This window comes from Lynx rufus, unplaced genomic scaffold (assembly GCF_022079265.1).
Source record: "Lynx rufus isolate CCGP_SWC_20201006 ecotype Redwood Valley unplaced genomic scaffold, mLynRuf1.p SCAF_5, whole genome shotgun sequence".
Classification (NCBI taxonomy): domain Eukaryota; kingdom Metazoa; phylum Chordata; class Mammalia; order Carnivora; family Felidae; genus Lynx; species Lynx rufus.
The window spans coordinates 113,990,995-114,009,243 of NW_025814867.1; the positions used below are offsets into that span (position 1 = coordinate 113,990,995).

Consider the following 18,249-nt stretch of genomic DNA (forward strand, 5'->3'; position numbering starts at 1 on the left):
TGCCGTTGAACCCATTGTAAAGTTTGAGGTAAATGTTAAGTCAAATATAACTCCAAGTTTTTGTTTAGAGTTACTTGAATGCTGGATCTCCCTTTTATGAAACAGCGATTACTGTGGAAGGAACAGGAAGAGGTGATAATAAGGAGTTCAGATTTGCATAAGTTATATAAGATGTCTGACAGACATCCAAGCTGAGCAGGTACAATTCTGGATGCACAAGTCTGAGTTCAGAGGAGAAATCTAGGCTGGAATATAAATTCAGGATTTAGTTAATATAAAGTCTTAAGGCTCAATAAAACCACATGAAGACTAAATGGCAATATGAGTCAAGTTACTGATCCTTGGAGGAGAAATCAACCAAGGAAATAGAAAACATAAGAAAAGAAACAAAATTGAGTGATGTTATGAAAACCAACTGATATAATAGTTTCAAAAAAGAGGTAACTATTATATATGATTAATGCTGTTGACAGCTCATGTAAGACAAAGGCTGCCAAATTTGACAATGTGAGCATTATAGGTGATCTTAAGTTGAGTTTTTTTGGCAGAACAGTTGGACAAAAATCAGACTGGAATGGTTTTGTGAGAAAAGATGGGGAATACAGATAGCTCTTTCATGGAGAAGTAATGAGATAATATATAGATAATTGTTCAAGGATTTTTTAGAGAAGTGTATAGTAGCTGAAGGGGATGAACATATGGCAGTATATTTATATGGACACATATATTATACAATTACAATTGATGATGCATTAGATTAATACTACTAATATTAAAGAATACATATCATGAATTGCATAATTCACCTTGCTTATATTTCAATGATAATTTCCCAAATCTTAAATTCACTTTCTTTGTTATCTCCTTTATGTTAATAGTTAATTTTTATAGTTTATTCCCCAGGAAAATAAAGATTTCTAGCTCACCTTTCATCTACAATTTTTAATATGATTATGTGCATACATATATATGTATGTGTACATATATAAATATATACACACACACCTGTATGTATACTCACATACAGATATAAATATGGTCTGTACTGTGAGACAAAATGACAGGTTTAAACTAAATTATCTCTTAGTCCCCAGACTATTTCTAAAGGACTATAATCCTTTCTTACAGCCTCTCCAGAGACTTGCTTCATTCATTGAGAGCAGTTATGCAGAGAGCTATTGCTAAACTTCACCTGTCACTATAAACTCCTAAATATGATCTACTTATGACCCTTTCTTCTTGACTGGAAAAAATATGTTTGGCACTTCAATTAAAATTATTTATTGATTAATAAGATTAGTTATTTTTTTCTCTATCTCAATCTGTTAGAAAATTTTGTTCCTTGGTCCATTTTTCTCTTAACAATTGCTGCCTCTTTTCAGTTTTGCTAATCCATACTATAAAGAAGTTAGAGCAGCTAAATTTGTCAATGATGCTCTCATTATAAAAAATAAAGAACCCAGGGCGCCTGAGAGGCTCAGTCGGTTAAGCATCCGACTTTGGCTCAGGTCATGATCTCATGGTTTGTGGGTTTGAGCCCCGCATCCAGCTCTGTGCTGACAGCTCAGAGCCTGGAGCCTCCTACAGATTCTGTCTTCCTCTCCCTCTCTGCCCCTCCCTCACTAGTGCTCTGTTTCTCTTTCTCTCTCAAAACTAAATAAAAATATTTAAATAAAATAAAATAAATAAAATAACCCTACGTTATTCCTTACTTTAGGGTTTATGTTTTTCCTTCCTTTAGGATTATTTTTATTATTACTTATTTTATGTAGGCTGATACTAAACAGTTCACTTTCATTGAATGTTTATTCAATGCAACATGAAAAAGTTAGAATTTTTTAAAATATGATTTGGACCACCATTCTAGTCTGTCCAAAATAGCAATCTGTTAGACCATTAAGAAAAGACAGTAGCCACATATGCCAAAGTTGCTTTACAGTTTCCAGGCAGATGAACCCATAAATGATTCTGAAATTAATAAACACAACATATTAGGAATGAATAGCCTATTTTATATATAAAGCATGTTTTTAGGCCAAGTATTTTTTTTAACGTTTGAATTTGTAAATTTAGTTCTATCAACAAACTTGCTATGTAATTAATATTTTATAATCAATTTATCTCACTTCATAGGAGACAGAAACATAATGATACATTGACATATGATCACTTCTATCAAGGAGTTTACAACTGAATACTAGGGAAAGAAGAACAAGAGTAACAAAACAAAATCCCCTGAAATAATAATTGTAATACAAGGCAAATGAGAGGAAAGCTTTAGACCAAGTATAGGTTACTGTATATTTTTCTGTGAAAAAGTTGGCAAGAGAACTATAAACAATTAGAAAGATACCTCAAACTTTAGAAGTAACACGCTGGGATTAAGTTGACATGTAGACATATACCACTGTAATATTACCTTACACACATGCAAAGTTAATTCCTACTTTTGTGCACTTATTTCAGAATTAAACTGCCAGTGGTATAACCTATTGCTTTTCTTAGATCTTTTATTTAAAAATTAACCTCATTTATTATGTTCCCATAGTTAAATTGTGTTTTTTATTCTTTATTAATATATTTTTTGATTATTGCTAGGTGATTATATCTTTAAAAAGGCTTGAATGTGTGTGTGTGTGTGTGTGTGTGTGTGTGTGTGTGTGTGTAGAGGTGCACCATTCCTGGAAGTACTGCAATAACAGACCAATGCACAGGAATGGATGGAGCAAGCTACTATGCCCCCTCCCTCCTCCAAAAATCTATTTAATATATTATCTTTAAATAGAGGACATATCAGATACTAAACTAATAAGAACAAATACTACACATGATTTAGCCAAAAGGCCAAGAAGCAATTGACTGTTTTTAAAAAAAATACGTCAGTTACAATTACAATTTGCAACTTCTATTCATGGAATTACTATCACACACACACACACACACACACACACCCACATTCAAGCCTTTTTAAAGATATAATCACCTAGCAATAATCAAAAAATATATTAAAAAAGAATGAAAAACATAATTTAACTATGGGAGCATAATAAATGAGGTTGATTTTTAAATAAAAGATCTAAGAAAAGCTATAGGTTATACCACTGACAGTTTAATTCTGAAATAAGTGCACAAAAGTAGGAATTATCTTTGCATGTGTGAAATGTATCATTTCTCTTTATTGCAATTGCATTTCAATAACCTGAGTAGAGATTCATTATATTTCAAAATATACAAAATCTGAAATTTAGGTTCTGAGATTAGTCTTATGAAAAAATGCCCTTTTATGTTCATTTTGCTAACTCACTGACCTGTATCTCCAGAGTCCACCCAGATATAGAGAATTAACAACATTATATGAATATTTAGTTACGTTTAAAGTTTCACTTAGAATTAAGAGCGATAATATATACTGAGCTCGAGGTATTAGAAAAAAGAGCATTATAGAAACTACTGCCATTTATGTAGTATATACAGAAATGCTTGAAAAAGTTGATATCATTTTTATAATAATTTAACATTAAACTCTAGTATAATGGATTAAAAACAGCTTGATATTTTTGTAGATGGATAAAACAGAACCATGATTTTTTTAATTAGCTAATTTTGCATACTTTAAAACCATTAAATTTCAAAAATATCTTTGAGAAGCCAGATGTTTTCTACTTCATTTTTAAAAAATGAAGAAACAAATGTTAAGTTCAAACTAAAAGTATAGACTTTTTCATGTACTCAACTCTGGGGCCTAAAAAGACAAACTGCCAAATAGGAAAAAAAATCTTTCTACTTAAAAATATATGTTATTAAGGAATATGTTGTTTTCCTAGAAACTTTTCCAACCTGGCTCCTATGGAGCTGCAGCATGTACATCCAGAGGAGAAGTAACATCAGGGTCTGGTGAGGTGGTCTCTTCAGTGCCTTCTCGAATTTTCCCCCCTTTTAGCAGTGTTGGAAATAGGTCTGGAAAAGCATAGGAAAGCTATATCAAATTTTCCTTATGAGGTTTTTTCCATACTGTTTTAGCAACTTTGCATGGTGAAGGTGTTATATGGTATGACACACGTATTCATTTTCACTAATGAGTCCTCTCATGGAAAATTAACAATATCCTCAAGAAAAATATAATTGCATTGTATTAATTCAAATCAGGCTATATTTGAAATTATGCTTGTGTGAGTCAGATCAGAAACATCCTTAGAACTACACACACATAAAAATGATTTCTAAGAAAAACTGAAGTATTTAGGGTGGTATCCTTTATAAAAAATGAAATATGATGCTTTAGGACAATATAAAACTTTTGATATGTTATCTTTATAAGCTACATTTTCAAAAATATTTAAATAGTATATGGCCCTATACAGTCCAGAAAAAAATGAAATGCATTGTTTAATGATGATAAATAAGAATCATTTCCATGTGTACTAATAATTTTACATACATATGTCACATATATATGAAATAGTTATATATTTGTGTTTACCAAAAATGAAAGTATCACTAATTACATTTCTAATGAATTGAATGAAAAAGATAAGATTATATGTTGGCAAATATATATATCATCTTTAGTTTGTTGAAATGATCAGCATAATTAGTTACAACATGAAAAATATATTTTGATTTGATTCTTCCCCAGTATTAACTACCTGGCATGTAGTAAAACTATTGGATGATTTAGTTATAGTTGTTTTCTAAAATCCATAAAAACGTTGGTAATGTGGGTATTATCTTCTGGTTTAGTGAAAACGAACATAGTAATAAATATTTAAAGAAGAGAGGTTGCTAAAACAGTAACTATTAATCTAAATACTCAATGTTACTGGATTAAACTTTACAAGGCTTGGATGGACACTAGAGAGCCAATACATTTGAATTTCTGTAGCCAATACATTTGAATACATTGAAAGTGGATAAAAATTGTAAACAGTATCACCATTTTTTATAGTGCTAGTATACTGAAAAAACAAGTAATGGAGAATACTTTTATAATGCTAGGAACCAATACAATATATAAAATGATCATATTTAAAGGATTTTTTGGGAGGCACCTGGGTGGCTTAGTCGGTTAAGCCTCCGACTTTGGCTCAGGTCATGATCTTGAGGTTCATGGGTTTGAGCCCCACACTGGGCTCAGCACTGAGAGTACAGAGCCTGCTTGGGATTCTCTCTCTCTCTGCCCCTCCCCCACTTGTACACGGTCTCTCTCTCCCTTTCTCTCACTCTCTCTCTCAAAATATATAAATAAACTTTATAATAATGAATAAATAAAAATAAAGGTTTTTTTTGTGGGGAGCACCTGGATGGCATAGTCAGTTACACATCTGACTCTCGATTTTGGCTCAGAGCACGATCCCATGGTTTATGAGACTGAGCCCTATGTCAGGCTCTGTGCTGACAGTGCAGAGCCTGCTTGGGATTTTCTCTCTCTCTCTCTCTCTCTCTCTCTCTCTCTCTCTCAAAGTAAACATTTTCTAGCTGATGTTTTCATATTTAGGATTGATGGTCCTTTAGGAAAAAGACATTTGAATTATTTAATTGTTTTATGGTACTTAAATTTGTTAACACTTATTTCAATGTCATTTGCCTTCCCACTTGTGTACTCTTAAATTTATAACTTTATCTAAAATTCACTAATACTTGAAAACAATGTAAATTAATATGAATACTATAAATTAATTTCTACAAAATTCTTATATCCACTTACCATATGACTGTGACATAGTTATACATATAGTGAAATTACAGTTACACAATATGTAGTTTGCTTAATGAAACACAAAATCAGTAGAAATGTCTACTTCTGCTTGATATTGATATATTTTGTTGGATTATTCTAGGAATCTGTATTTGGTTATTTCGAAACACATTTCAAAAATAATAAGGTATGCTGAAAAAATTGACTCTAAAAAACAAATGATAATTTACAACTAAGATAATAAAACTCAAATGTGTTAATATAATTTATTTAATAATAATGACAGAATAAAATTAGAATTAACCTTTAAGAATAAACTCTAAAAACAAAAATGAAGACCAAAGCTTGATTCAAGGAAGGAAAATCTGATAGAAATTAATACTGTCTTGTGACTTAAATTTAAGTTAAAAATCACAATAGTCTATTTATAAACATCCGTCTTTGTGGCTTAAATGTGTGCAAATGTATTTCTCCCTGTGGGAAAAGAACTCATTAAAACAGGGAAATATATTTCACATTTTGATAGAGAAGCTCTATTTAACTTACTCAGCATGAACAGAAAATACTGGATGGGGAACCGATGATTTAACAACAGAAACTTCTAAGGTGAAGGTGTTCACCAATACAATATTGCAAAGACTTAAGGAAAATCATATGTAATCAGAACACCTGATTATGAACAACAAGAAAACCTGCAGAATTGAAGGTATGTTCAGAGGCAACTTGCTGTGACAAAAACCTACAAAATAGAAGCTGTGTTGTCTTTAAGATCAGCTATAACATAAGCAAATAAAATCTTTCCAAGATATCTACAAAAATAAGAGTTCACAGAGTTCCCAAGTGTTCATTAAGTATTCAATTTAAATATGTCTTTTAAATTTGAAGGTGCCAAAGTTAAAACATACAACAATAATAAAATTAGTTTGATTTTCACAAATTCCTGGCTAATAGGTTGGCACTTTGCATAAGCAAGAAGAATTAAAACTGAAAAGAGCGAACTATGAAAGAAAAAGAAAAAAAAAAAACTGAACCAGGGAAAAGTTTGGTCTGAACAAAAGCACAGTCTAAGAGAAACATGTTCAAAGTTATGACAGATAAACCAGGCATATTATAGAGGTGAAACTAGTAAAAACTTCATTTTCCATGATTTAGTAATGAAATACAGGGTTCATAAATGGCAAATTCTTTTTTCTTCCTGGAAGATTATTACATCACATAATTAAATAGACATGCCACACATATGTACTAATTGATATTAGCAAAATTTTAAATATCAAATTGTTTTAGGCAATTTAAGGCAATGTCTTATAAGAGATTGAGTATGAACTTCACTTTAAAGGAAAGAAAGTGAAATTTTCTAAGTATATAGATCCTCAAGTATTAAGATGAGTAAGCAGAAGAATGGTAGCAGCTCATGAACATCCTTAATTATAAACTTCATTATAGCATAAATAAAGATTAATACAATTATTCAGTTATTAAATAAAGGGTTTTAAAGTTCCCAGTGAGTATCTAATTAGCTTAGAGAGCAATAAAGAATGAATAGAAAACAACTGGTAAGGTTACATGGAGGGACTAAGACCAATCTGAATTTATTGAAGACATGCAAAATAATTTTGCACAGCATCAGGAAGAAATGAGAGAACTATAATAACAAAAAAGAATTCCTCAGTGAAACAAATTTTGGGAAACCTGAGAATCAGATTTAAGTGTTGTCTGCATGTTTGTGTTGGATTATTTATTTTTATAATTAAAAATATTTCAGTCTTTAAAATGCTATTTTAACTTAGGAAGGGTATGCTATTTACTTCCTTTTTTTTCGAAATTTTTAAAGCTTATTCATTTTTGAGAGACAGAGTGCAAGCAGGGGTGGGGCAGAAAGAGAGGGAGACACAGAATCTGAAGCAGGCTTCAGGCTCTGAGCTGTAATCACAGAGCCCAACACAGGGCTTGAACTCATGAGCCCTGAGATCATGACCTGAGCTGAAGTTGCATGCTTAATCGACTGAGCCACCCAGGTGCCCCGATATGCCTCTATTTTTGATTAAATACATCATGGGACATTTCTCCCCAGTGTACACTTTAGATAACAGTGGCCTACACTGAAAAATATAATATGTGACAATAGGAGAGACTTATGGTAAAAAAATTACAAAGTTTTCTGTTGAGCTGCCATTGCAAATACTGGGATTCCCTCAGTACATTTCCAAATCTAACTCAATGGACATATTGAGTTTAGTAATGGGTAGGGATAAGAGATTATAAAAGTGCTTGCTGGTTTTGACATGCTTTCAGGTAAAAATAGTTAGTCCTTAAGTCCAAGGTATGAAAAGTCATTAACCTATCCCCACCTTTTGTTCCCCTTATGATACTGCTGATAGGGTGCAGCAATATCCTTGGAACCCTGGAATTTTCTACTCTAAATATAACCATCCTAGAATGATAACTCCAGTGCACTCCTGGTGAACTGCTTTTCTAGCCTAAAATAAAGGAAAAAAAAAATGTTCTAAGATTGAGTTTTGTTTGCTTGTACAGAATGGTATTAAAGATACCCATAACTTCCCAGAAAAGAAGAAATTAAAGAGAGATATATAAGAATATCTATGTATAGGGATGCCTGGGTGGCTCAGTTGGTTAAGCATGCTCTCTCTCGCTCTCTCTCTCGCTCTCTCTCAAATAAATAAACTTTAAAAATAAAGAATATTGGGCGCCTGGGTGGCTCAGTTGGTTAAGCATCTGACTTCAGCTCAAGTCATGATTTCACAGCTAGTGGTTTTGAGCCCCATGTAGGGCTCTGTGCTGACACCTCAGAGCCTGGAGCCTGCTTAGAATTCTGTGTCTCCCTTTCTCTGCCTCTCTCTCTCTCTCTCTCTCTCTCTCTCTCTCTCTCTCTCAAAAATAAACATTAAAACAATTAAAAAAAGAATATCTACATATACTTTTGGCAGAAGGTAAAAGTAACATGAAGTTATGACAGGATGGCCAAATGGGGGGAGGGAAACACCTCAAAAATATAGCCTCATAAGAGTCACAAATCTTAAAGGATAAATAAAATTTCACAAGTCCATGGTTTTAAATGTTACTATATTAGTTATTTAGAAAGACTATTAAAAAACTACAAGGGCATGTCTTCAGCCTTTGGTATAGGTAGGCTAGCTTCTGATAAATTGTCTTCTGCTAATAGTAAGAATAAACTCTGGGGAAAAACTGGAAGAGACTTAAGGGAGGCAGAATCTAAAGGAGATGAATGAGATCTTTGAAAGAAAAGTGCTGGTGACACTGGTGCTGTGTCAGATTTCAGACACCCCCATAGTGAGGGCCCACAGTCTCTTAATATAGGGGGGCGACTGGAAGGGAATAGAAAGAGCTCAATTAGAAAGCTGTTTTACTGAATCTCTATGGAGGAATCAGAAGTTGGAGTTTTGACTTTCAGAGCAGCTGGAAATGAGGGCTGGGGGTGTGACTGTGGACAGCCAAAGAAGGTGGGGTCCAAAAGCTGCACATACACATCACTCAAACTGCTCTTTTTCTAAGCAAGGCTAAAAGCAGCCCAGAGGAAAAAACTGAAAGCCTTGAAAGAGCTTAGTAGAGATTTTAGCAGTTGAGTACCCCAAGGGAGGTGAATTCACAGTTAAGTCTCAACAAATTCAGACTTTGTAAATACTCCAGCTGTCCTTGTCTGCAGACTAAGGGATTGTTTCTACAACTAAGTGCAAAACAATTAATAGACTGAATAGCCCTAACAAAGCCTAAAACCAAGCCTCCAAAAAAAATCAAGGTAATCTACAAGTAATTTAAATTGCCTGCTAGAAGACTATTCAAAGATTTTCAGAAGAAAATTTCCATTGAAAGGGCGGGCCTACACCGGCCGACTCCATCTTCTTCTGTGTCCTCCACCTTGAGTGACTATGTCCCCGACATGACCCCTTTTCCGGGAAAATCGCAGAAACCTCAGACCGCGCCTCCTCCCCTTGAGTAACCTCCCGCTCACCCGTTCAAACTTCCTGATCAAAACACGCCCAGCGACCTGCCTAACAGGACTCTGACCCTTCCCCAGCCAATCGGCCGAGGCCACGACCCTTCCCCAGCCAATCGGCTGAGGCCACAGCCATTACCTCACCAACTGCCTCTAGGTCCCAATAAAACCTTTGTGCTTTTGAAACTCGCTCTCTCTCCCTGGTATCTCACCGCTGCGTTGGTGCAGGTAGGGGACTGAGCTCCAGCTAGCTCGAATAAAGGCTCTTTTGCTTTTGCATCGGACTCGGCTCCCTAGTGGTCTTTGGGGATCACAAATTCTGGGCATAACACAATATCCAGTCTTTAAAATATATCATTCACAATGTTCAGTATATAATAAAACTTACTAAACATGGAAAAACAAGAAAATGTGAATCAGTGTCAAGAAAAAATCTGTCAATTGAAACAAATAGACAAGACAGCAGCTAAGAAGAAATTCTGGAACTGAACAATGCAGTATCAGAAATTTTTTAAAAATCCATTAGTTTAAATTAAAAATATATTGGACAAAATAGAAAAAGAATCAGTGAAACATGGGTTAATAGAAATAATCCACACTAAAGCATACAGAGGGAAAAGACTGAAAAAACAGAAAAGGGAATACAACCTCAATAACCTGAGAGCTAATATGAAGATACCCTGCATCCACCTTTTAGGATCTCAGAGAGGAGAGAGAGATTGAGGCAGAAACATTCAAAAACATTATGACAAAATTTTTTCTAAGTTCCATCACAAAGAAACCCACAGTTTCAGGAAGCTCAGCAAATTCCAAGCAGGATAAATAAAAACTATTGGTTCTTTTTTAATTAGGATCTTGGGAGATTTTAATTATAGACATCAGTTGTTTGCTAGGAAAACAAACTAAAAACTAATACATAAATCATTTTGTAAATGGTTACAAAAGTACTAAAGTTGTTGGAATAGTAGTTTGTTGCTGAATTAACAAGAACATTAAATTGTGGGAAATATACAAAACGGATTAAGGACTTGAACGTAAGATAATAAAACCATAAACTCTCTGAAGAAAACGTAGGCAGTAAGTTCTTTGACATCAGCCCTAGCAATATTTTTTTGGAACAGTCTCCTCAGGCAAGGATAACAAAAGCTAAAATAAACAAATGGGATTATATCAAACTAAAAAGCTTTTGCACACCAAAAGAAACCATCCACAAAATGAAAAGGCAAGCTAAAGAATGTGAGAAGATATCTGCAAATCTTACATCCAATTAGAAGTTAAAATCCAAATATAAAGAACTTAAAAAACTCAATACCAAAAATAAATAAATAAATAAATAAATAAATAAGCAAGCAAGAAGACTAAAAAATGGGCAAAGGACTTAAAAAGATATTTTTCCAAAGAAGACATGCAGATGGTCAATAGGCACATGAAAAGATGCTCAACATCACTAATTATCTGAGAAATGCAAATCAAAACCGCAATGAGATATCACCTCATACCTGTCAAACTGACTATCATCAAAAAGACAAGAAATAACAACTGATGGCAATAATGTAGAGAAAAGGGAACTCTTATATACCACACATAGTGCAGTCACTATGGAAAACAGTAAGGAGGTTCCTCCAAAAATTAATAATAGAACTACCATATGATCTAGCAATTCCACTTCCGGGTATTTATCCGAAAAAAAGCTAAAGTACTAATTTGAAGAGATACATGCACCCCTATGTTCATTGCAGCATTCTTCACTAAGTGTCCATTAATGGTAAATGAACAAAGATGTGATATATATGTACAATGGAATATTACTCAGCCATAAAAGGAATGAAATCTTGCCATTTGCAAAAACATGGATGGATCTAGAGAGCATAATGCTAAGTGATATAAATCAGATACAGAAAGACAACTATCATATGAGCTCACTTATATGTGGAATCTAAAAAACAAACAAAAACAACAACAACAACAAAAAAAACAGAAACAGACTCATAGATATAGGAAACAAACTACTGGTACCAGAGTGGGAATGTGTTGAGAAGTGGGCAGAATAGGTAAATAGAATGAAGAAGTACAAACTTCCAGTTATAAAATAAATCATGAGGATATAATATACAGCATAGAGAATATAGTTAATAATGTTGTAATAACTTTGTATGGTTATGGATGGTAACTAGACTTACATTTGGTAATGTATAAAAATATATCATGATGTTGTATACCCGAAACTAAAATAAAACTGCATGTCAGTTATACTTCAATTAAAACGTCTAGAAAATATTACAGAATTAAGTTATTTAAAAGTTAGGGCACTCAATTAGAAAATACAACCTTAAAGTACTTCTTAAAAAGTTAAATATTATAATTGACCAAGTGATGTTAATGAGGTGGCTTCTGTTTTTTTTTCTTTTGTGCGTTTTATAAAAAACTTTTAAAATATAATCGTTCACATTATGCTACTCTTCTTTCAGAATTGGGTAGAGATATTTTTTTTCATGATATGGCAGAGTTGGACGAAGATATGGAATCTGTCATAGAATGAAATATTTAGCTAATGTTCATTAAAATTGTATGAAAGTTCTGAAGTTCAAAGACACACATGGAGAACATCTAAAAAAGTAAGGGCCATGGAGAAGTTCTGAAAGCTAAGAAAAGTCATATTCAGATGATTTACAAAAATGAAATACCAATGATTAATTCCAATGACCAATTAGCAAGAATTATTATAGATCAAAATCTTTAGTCTATTAAATTGGTTTATAAAATAAAGCCCAATATTATATATGTTAAGTTCCAAAATACTGACCAAGTAAAATGTTGGCTGCATCACTGACAAGTTTATAAAATGATCAGGGTGAGCACAGTGTATATATGGGAACCATTTTCAAATGTGGAAATCCATATTAGCATTATTTCAAGAAATCTTACTTCAGGATTTCACACCAAAAAAAAAAAAAATTACTAGCTTTGGTAAAGTAGACTCATATGGTGCTAATGGAAGTATAATGATTAATTTCATGCTCATTATACACCAAGTAATTTTTGGGCATTTGGTATAGTTGTGAGCAAAACACATAAAAATCTCTGCCTTTGTACAACTTAATTCTAGCACTTATTGGTATCAAAAGCCTTACAATTTGAAGATCATTTGGACGTACCTAAAATGTATTTTTAAGGCTTACTGAGGAAAGTATTTTAAATTATTGTTGATCCTTATGGAGTTCAAGTATTGGCTCTAAACCCTTATTTTGCAAAAGTTGTTTCCTTGAAAAAAATCACTTGCATAAATTCTGCTGCTTCAAGGAAACCAAACTACAAGATAAAATTTGTTTTATGTGTGTGTTTGTGTGTGTGTGTGTGTGTGTGTGTGTGTGTGTGTTGAAGTGGGATGTATGGGAAAGGAAAACACCTTAATATTTAGGTATTTGTAAAAATATTAGCATGTAATATCATTTTTTAGATGTTTATTTATTTTGGGGGAAGGAGGGGCAGGGAGAGGGAAAGAGAGAATCCCAAGCAGGCTCTACACTGCCAGCACAAAGCCCAACGTGGGACTTGATCCCACAAACCATGAGAGCATGACATGAGCTGAAATAAAGAGTTGGACGCTTAATGGAGTGAGCCACCCACACCAACTAACATGATTTTTGATGTAAGAAATCTTAAACTTGTTGGTTCTCTACATTAAATTACTACTTCAGAGGCTACTTCATAATTGTTATATAAAATTTGCCACAAAACACTACAGTAATAAAGCCATTTCCTATAAATAATAACAACTGGTATCTGGTCATTTCCTGTTGTATGACAAGATGATCATCACAGTATTGTTTATAATACCCCCAAATAGAAACAAGTATCTATACACTCTCCCTTGTCTGATTCATCAACCCACAATTAGTTGTTTTACATATTTAACTTTCCTCCAATTTCAATTTATAGTCAAACTCTGGGGGTAACTGGGTGTCTCAGTCAGTTAAGTGTCTGACTCTTGGTTTCAGTTCAGAACATGATCTCACAGTTCATGAAATCAAGCCCCATGTTGGGCTCTGTAGTGACAGCATGGAGCCTGCTTAGGATTCTCTGTCTCTCTCTGTTTCTCTGTCTCTCTCTGTCTCTCTCTCCTTCTTTCTGTGTCCCTCCCCCACTCAAACTCTTTTTCTCAAAATAAATAAACTTTAAAAAAATTAAAAAATAGTCATAAAATCTGTATCCCTATAATTTCATACTAAATTCTTCTCTTCCAAAAAAACTACCATGTCCTAAACGTACTTGTGCTCCCAAAATGTCTGTCTTCTTGATCCCTAATCTTTCTTGTTTTCCCTCTTAATGCAAGGTGCTAATGAAACTGTAGAATTACAAGTGAATTACGTTATAACATACTAATTTTAATTGGGGAAATTTAAAAACCAAAGTAGAGCTAGTGGAATCCTAAGAAACTATACTATTTACTATCTAGAGATCTGTCTATGGCAAAGTGTGAATTTTGAAAGTATGCAAATATTTAAACTAACATTTTTGTAAATATCTTTAAAGAAATTTAGTAATATATAAATAACAAAGGAAGGTCGGCAACTTTTGAAACTAGGAGATCCAATAATTAAATATATCATTAGTACAGGGAGATATACTGAGGCAATTTAATTTCCTTTTAAATTCAGCAGATTAATCCTTTTAGACATTCATCATTTTCTTCATTATATCAAATTCATTATGAATTTCTAATTCATGTGGTTTAAGTAATGTGAAATATGTTAAATACTAGGATAAAGGTTTTCTTTTTATAGGCTTTTGATGAAGTAATAAAATGAAAAAGATGGGTAGATAATTAACCTACACTCTGTAATGGTTTTTAAAATATTAAAAAAAAATTGCCCAAAATATATTCAGGAGGATAAAAAGTTGGAGGAGGTACATCACTTAGATTTATTTCCAAATATCATTTTTTATCATTTTTTAATTTATACATAACATTGTAAATACTTTAGCTAGACTCTCCTAAAAATATTTTCCTTCATAACCATCATACTATTATCATATTCAATAAAATTAACACCAATTCTTTAATGTTATCTACATACACAGTCTATTTTCAAATTTACTGACATTTTCAATAGAGGTGTACATCTTGCATTTGATTATGATTCTACTTTTTAAATCCAATCAATTTGCTACCGCAAATATTTTACCTATGAGTTTAATATCCTTTGACAGTATGTGCTGAATTAATTATTCCACTAAGTTTTGTTAAATGGTGATTTTTCTAATACTACCATTCCTTCTTTATTTAGTAGAATGCATTTTTCTGTAATGAAAAGCTGTACCTCATGAACTGAGACTATTTGGTTACCCAGAAATAGAGTTGTTACAAAAATAAGCATAAATGTTTAATTCCTTTCTTTAATTACAAATTTTCAGAGTAAGGATTTGGTATAATATATTTTTTTAATTTTTTACATTTATTTATCTTTTGAGAGACAGAGAGACAGAGCACAAGTGGGGAGGGGCAGAGAGAAGGAGACAGAATCTGAAGCAGGCTTCAGGCTCCGAGCTGTCAGCACAGAGCCCAACACGGGGCTCGAACTCACAAACCGTGAGACCATGACCTGAGCTGAAGCCGGATGCTCAACTAACTGACCCACTCAGGCACCCCAGGATTTGGTATAATATTTATCAAATAATAGTTTTTTTTCTGTTTTCTCTCTCTTTCACATCAAAGTAGACCGATGGATTTTAATATACTTAATATGTTTCAATCAACTTCAGTCATTATTCTTTTTCATGCTTAAATTTTCATAATCTTGACCAACAGAAGCTCCATTAACCTGATTTCAATGTTATCACAAATATACACAGTACATTAGCAGTCATGACTTTTCAATAAATTTCAAAATCATCTCTGGAAATTAATTTATTTAGTATTTGTTAGCTATTCTAATTGATGAAAGCATTGAGAGATTCACCATTGCCAATATTAGCCAAAAATAATTATAATCCTAAATATTTTACATTAGGAGAAAAACAGTCATAAAAAATATATGATTTTAGAAATGATACATTTGATTTTTCTGGATATTTTTGAAGTTTAAAAAATTTAACCAAACATATATGTACTTGGAAAAAATCATAATAATACAAAAAGAAAACATGTAAGATGATTTATATAGTTAACTAATATTTTCCTCTATATATGTTTGATCTGGAAAAGAAAAATAAGTGCTTACCAATCTTCAATTATCAGACGATTTTAATAACTTTTACAAAGTAATGTTCTCATTGTATGCTAATCATGAAGAAACTTGCAATCACCTCTAACATTATCACCAGTGAGTTTTTACAATGCATATTTTCCTATTTTTATAGATAAAGTTATATGTATAATTCTCAGTATTAAAGTAAAACATAATCTGGATATATGTATTAAAATTAACTTTTTTTTCTTATATAGATAATAGCCTTAAAGAATTCCAGACAAAAGATGGCTAAAGTTAATGCTCTTTTATAATCCATAAAATTTTGCATTGTATAAAATTTTCTTTTTCTTGAAGCTTACATAAATTAGTATTTCAAATTCTACTCAAAACTGAAACAAATTATTTTTATTCTACAACATATACAAGTTTTAATTATTTAGGTTTCCACTATAGAGAACAAGAAATTTTATTTAAGTTGAAGTCATTTTATGGGTCTATTTAAAAAAAATATGTTTATTTATTTTGAGGGAGAGAGAGACAGAGTGCAAGCAGGGGGAGGGTCAGAGAGAGAGGGAGACAGAATCCGAAGCAGGCTCCAGGTTCTGAGCTGTCAGCAGAGTCCGACGCAGGGCTCAAACTCACAAATTGTGAGATCATGACCTGAGCTGAAGTTGGACACTCAACCAACTGAGCCACCCAGGCGCACTTATTTTTATTTTTAAAAATGGAGGTCTTGTGGCACCAGAGTGGCTAAGTTGGTTAAGCATCCAACTCGTGATTTCAGCTCATGATCTCGATTGTGAGATTGAGCCCCACATCAGGCTCCGCACTGGTGGAGCCTGCTTAAGATTTTCTCTCTCCCTTTTCCTCTGCCCTCCCCTGCTTGCACTCCCTCTCTCAATAAAAAAATAAAATAAAATAAAGGGATGTCTTCCCAGAAAGACACAAATATACACATATATATATATGTACATCATAAAAAATATAATATAGTATTGACATACATATACCCACACAATTATAAAGAAAATCCTATAAGAAGTCTTCTTCAAAGGCTTCTGAAATAATTAAATTGCAAAAGAAACATCTATATATCAATACAAAGATAGCTTATCTAAGTGGAAATGTTAGCTGGTTTGTTTGTCACTGTAAATACAACTTAATTGGCCAAGAGAAATTTGACACTAGCTCTTAAAAACTCGTGAAGAGCAAGTCTTTGGCACTACATAAATGTTCACTAAATATACTGTGAATTGAATAAATGAAGGCATGTTTTCATTTTGTTTAATATGTCCTGTACTTTATACTGTAATGAAAGGGGATCTTTCTAATTTATGATAGGTAGATGAAAATTACACCCTTAAATCCTGTGGGCTTTTCCATCACTTAATCACTTTTTTCCACCAATTAATTTGGCATTAATTTAAAGTTTAAGTTTAAACATCTTTTGTTACAGGAAAATATGTCACTGATAAGAAAACTTACATAACACAAAACTACTTTGGCAATTTTATTTTTACTATTTTCTTCCACCAACCATTTGTTATGATGAGAAGCAAAAGATAAAATCAACTTCTGTTGCCTTTCCCTTGTCTCCTTAACTTAATTTGTAATGTAAGGATTTTGAGTAGTCTTTAAGAAATCTTTGCCTACTTTTAGGTCATGTATTCTCCTACTGTTTTTGTTTCCAGGAAGCTTTATGTTTTTAGCTTTTACATATGCAACTGGTTAAAAATTTATTCTTTTAATGAGTATTTATATCAAATAAGTGGGTAATTACCAAAGGAGAGCTTTACAAATTACAGATTTGCACTCAGAGACATACTATGATTTGTATGCACTCCTTTTCTTCTTCTATAAAGTAGTATAACACTTACACAACACAGAACGGAAAAAAAGAAAAAAAAAATCCACAGTGTACTTATTATTAACACAAAGAGCTTGCAGCAAAGTGATTTGTCAAGTAAAGAAATATTAAGAAAAGTATTATTAGAGATGGACACACATTTCTACTTTGGCCAAAGGCATAGGCTTTTACATCTGTGAGACTTTAAATAGTATCCAATACCTAAAAGTTATTAAAGTCAATTAAAATCCCTGCCTCAGTAGCCTGAAAAAAGATAGTTTCTCTTACTGAAATAGACATAAACATAAAAAATTCCCTAAAGCCAAATTAAATGAAGTGCCTAAATGAGTCATTTTTAAGCAAGAGACAACATAACATTCCTTTGTAGATAATATTAATGTACTCTTATGAATTTCTATGGAATCTATTATCCTGCCACAAACTTCAATTGAATTCTTCCTAAAACTTTTTTTAATGTATTTTATATTTATATTTAATGTAAATTTCATCCTTAATCTCAAACCTGAATTTATGAGCTTCT

General features: G+C 32.5%; 1 protein-coding gene and 1 non-coding gene across 3 annotated transcripts in view; both read right to left on the reverse strand.

Moving 5' to 3' along the window:
* EPHA6 (EPH receptor A6) overlaps positions 1–18,249 on the reverse strand; it is an 884,276-nt gene that overhangs the window by 751,966 nt on the left and 114,061 nt on the right. The gene's annotated exons all lie outside the window — the stretch shown is intronic.
* LOC124527455 (U2 spliceosomal RNA) lies at positions 2,666–2,856 on the reverse strand. Its single transcript, XR_006965902.1, has one exon. It is a non-coding gene; the product is annotated as a U2 spliceosomal RNA (small nuclear RNA).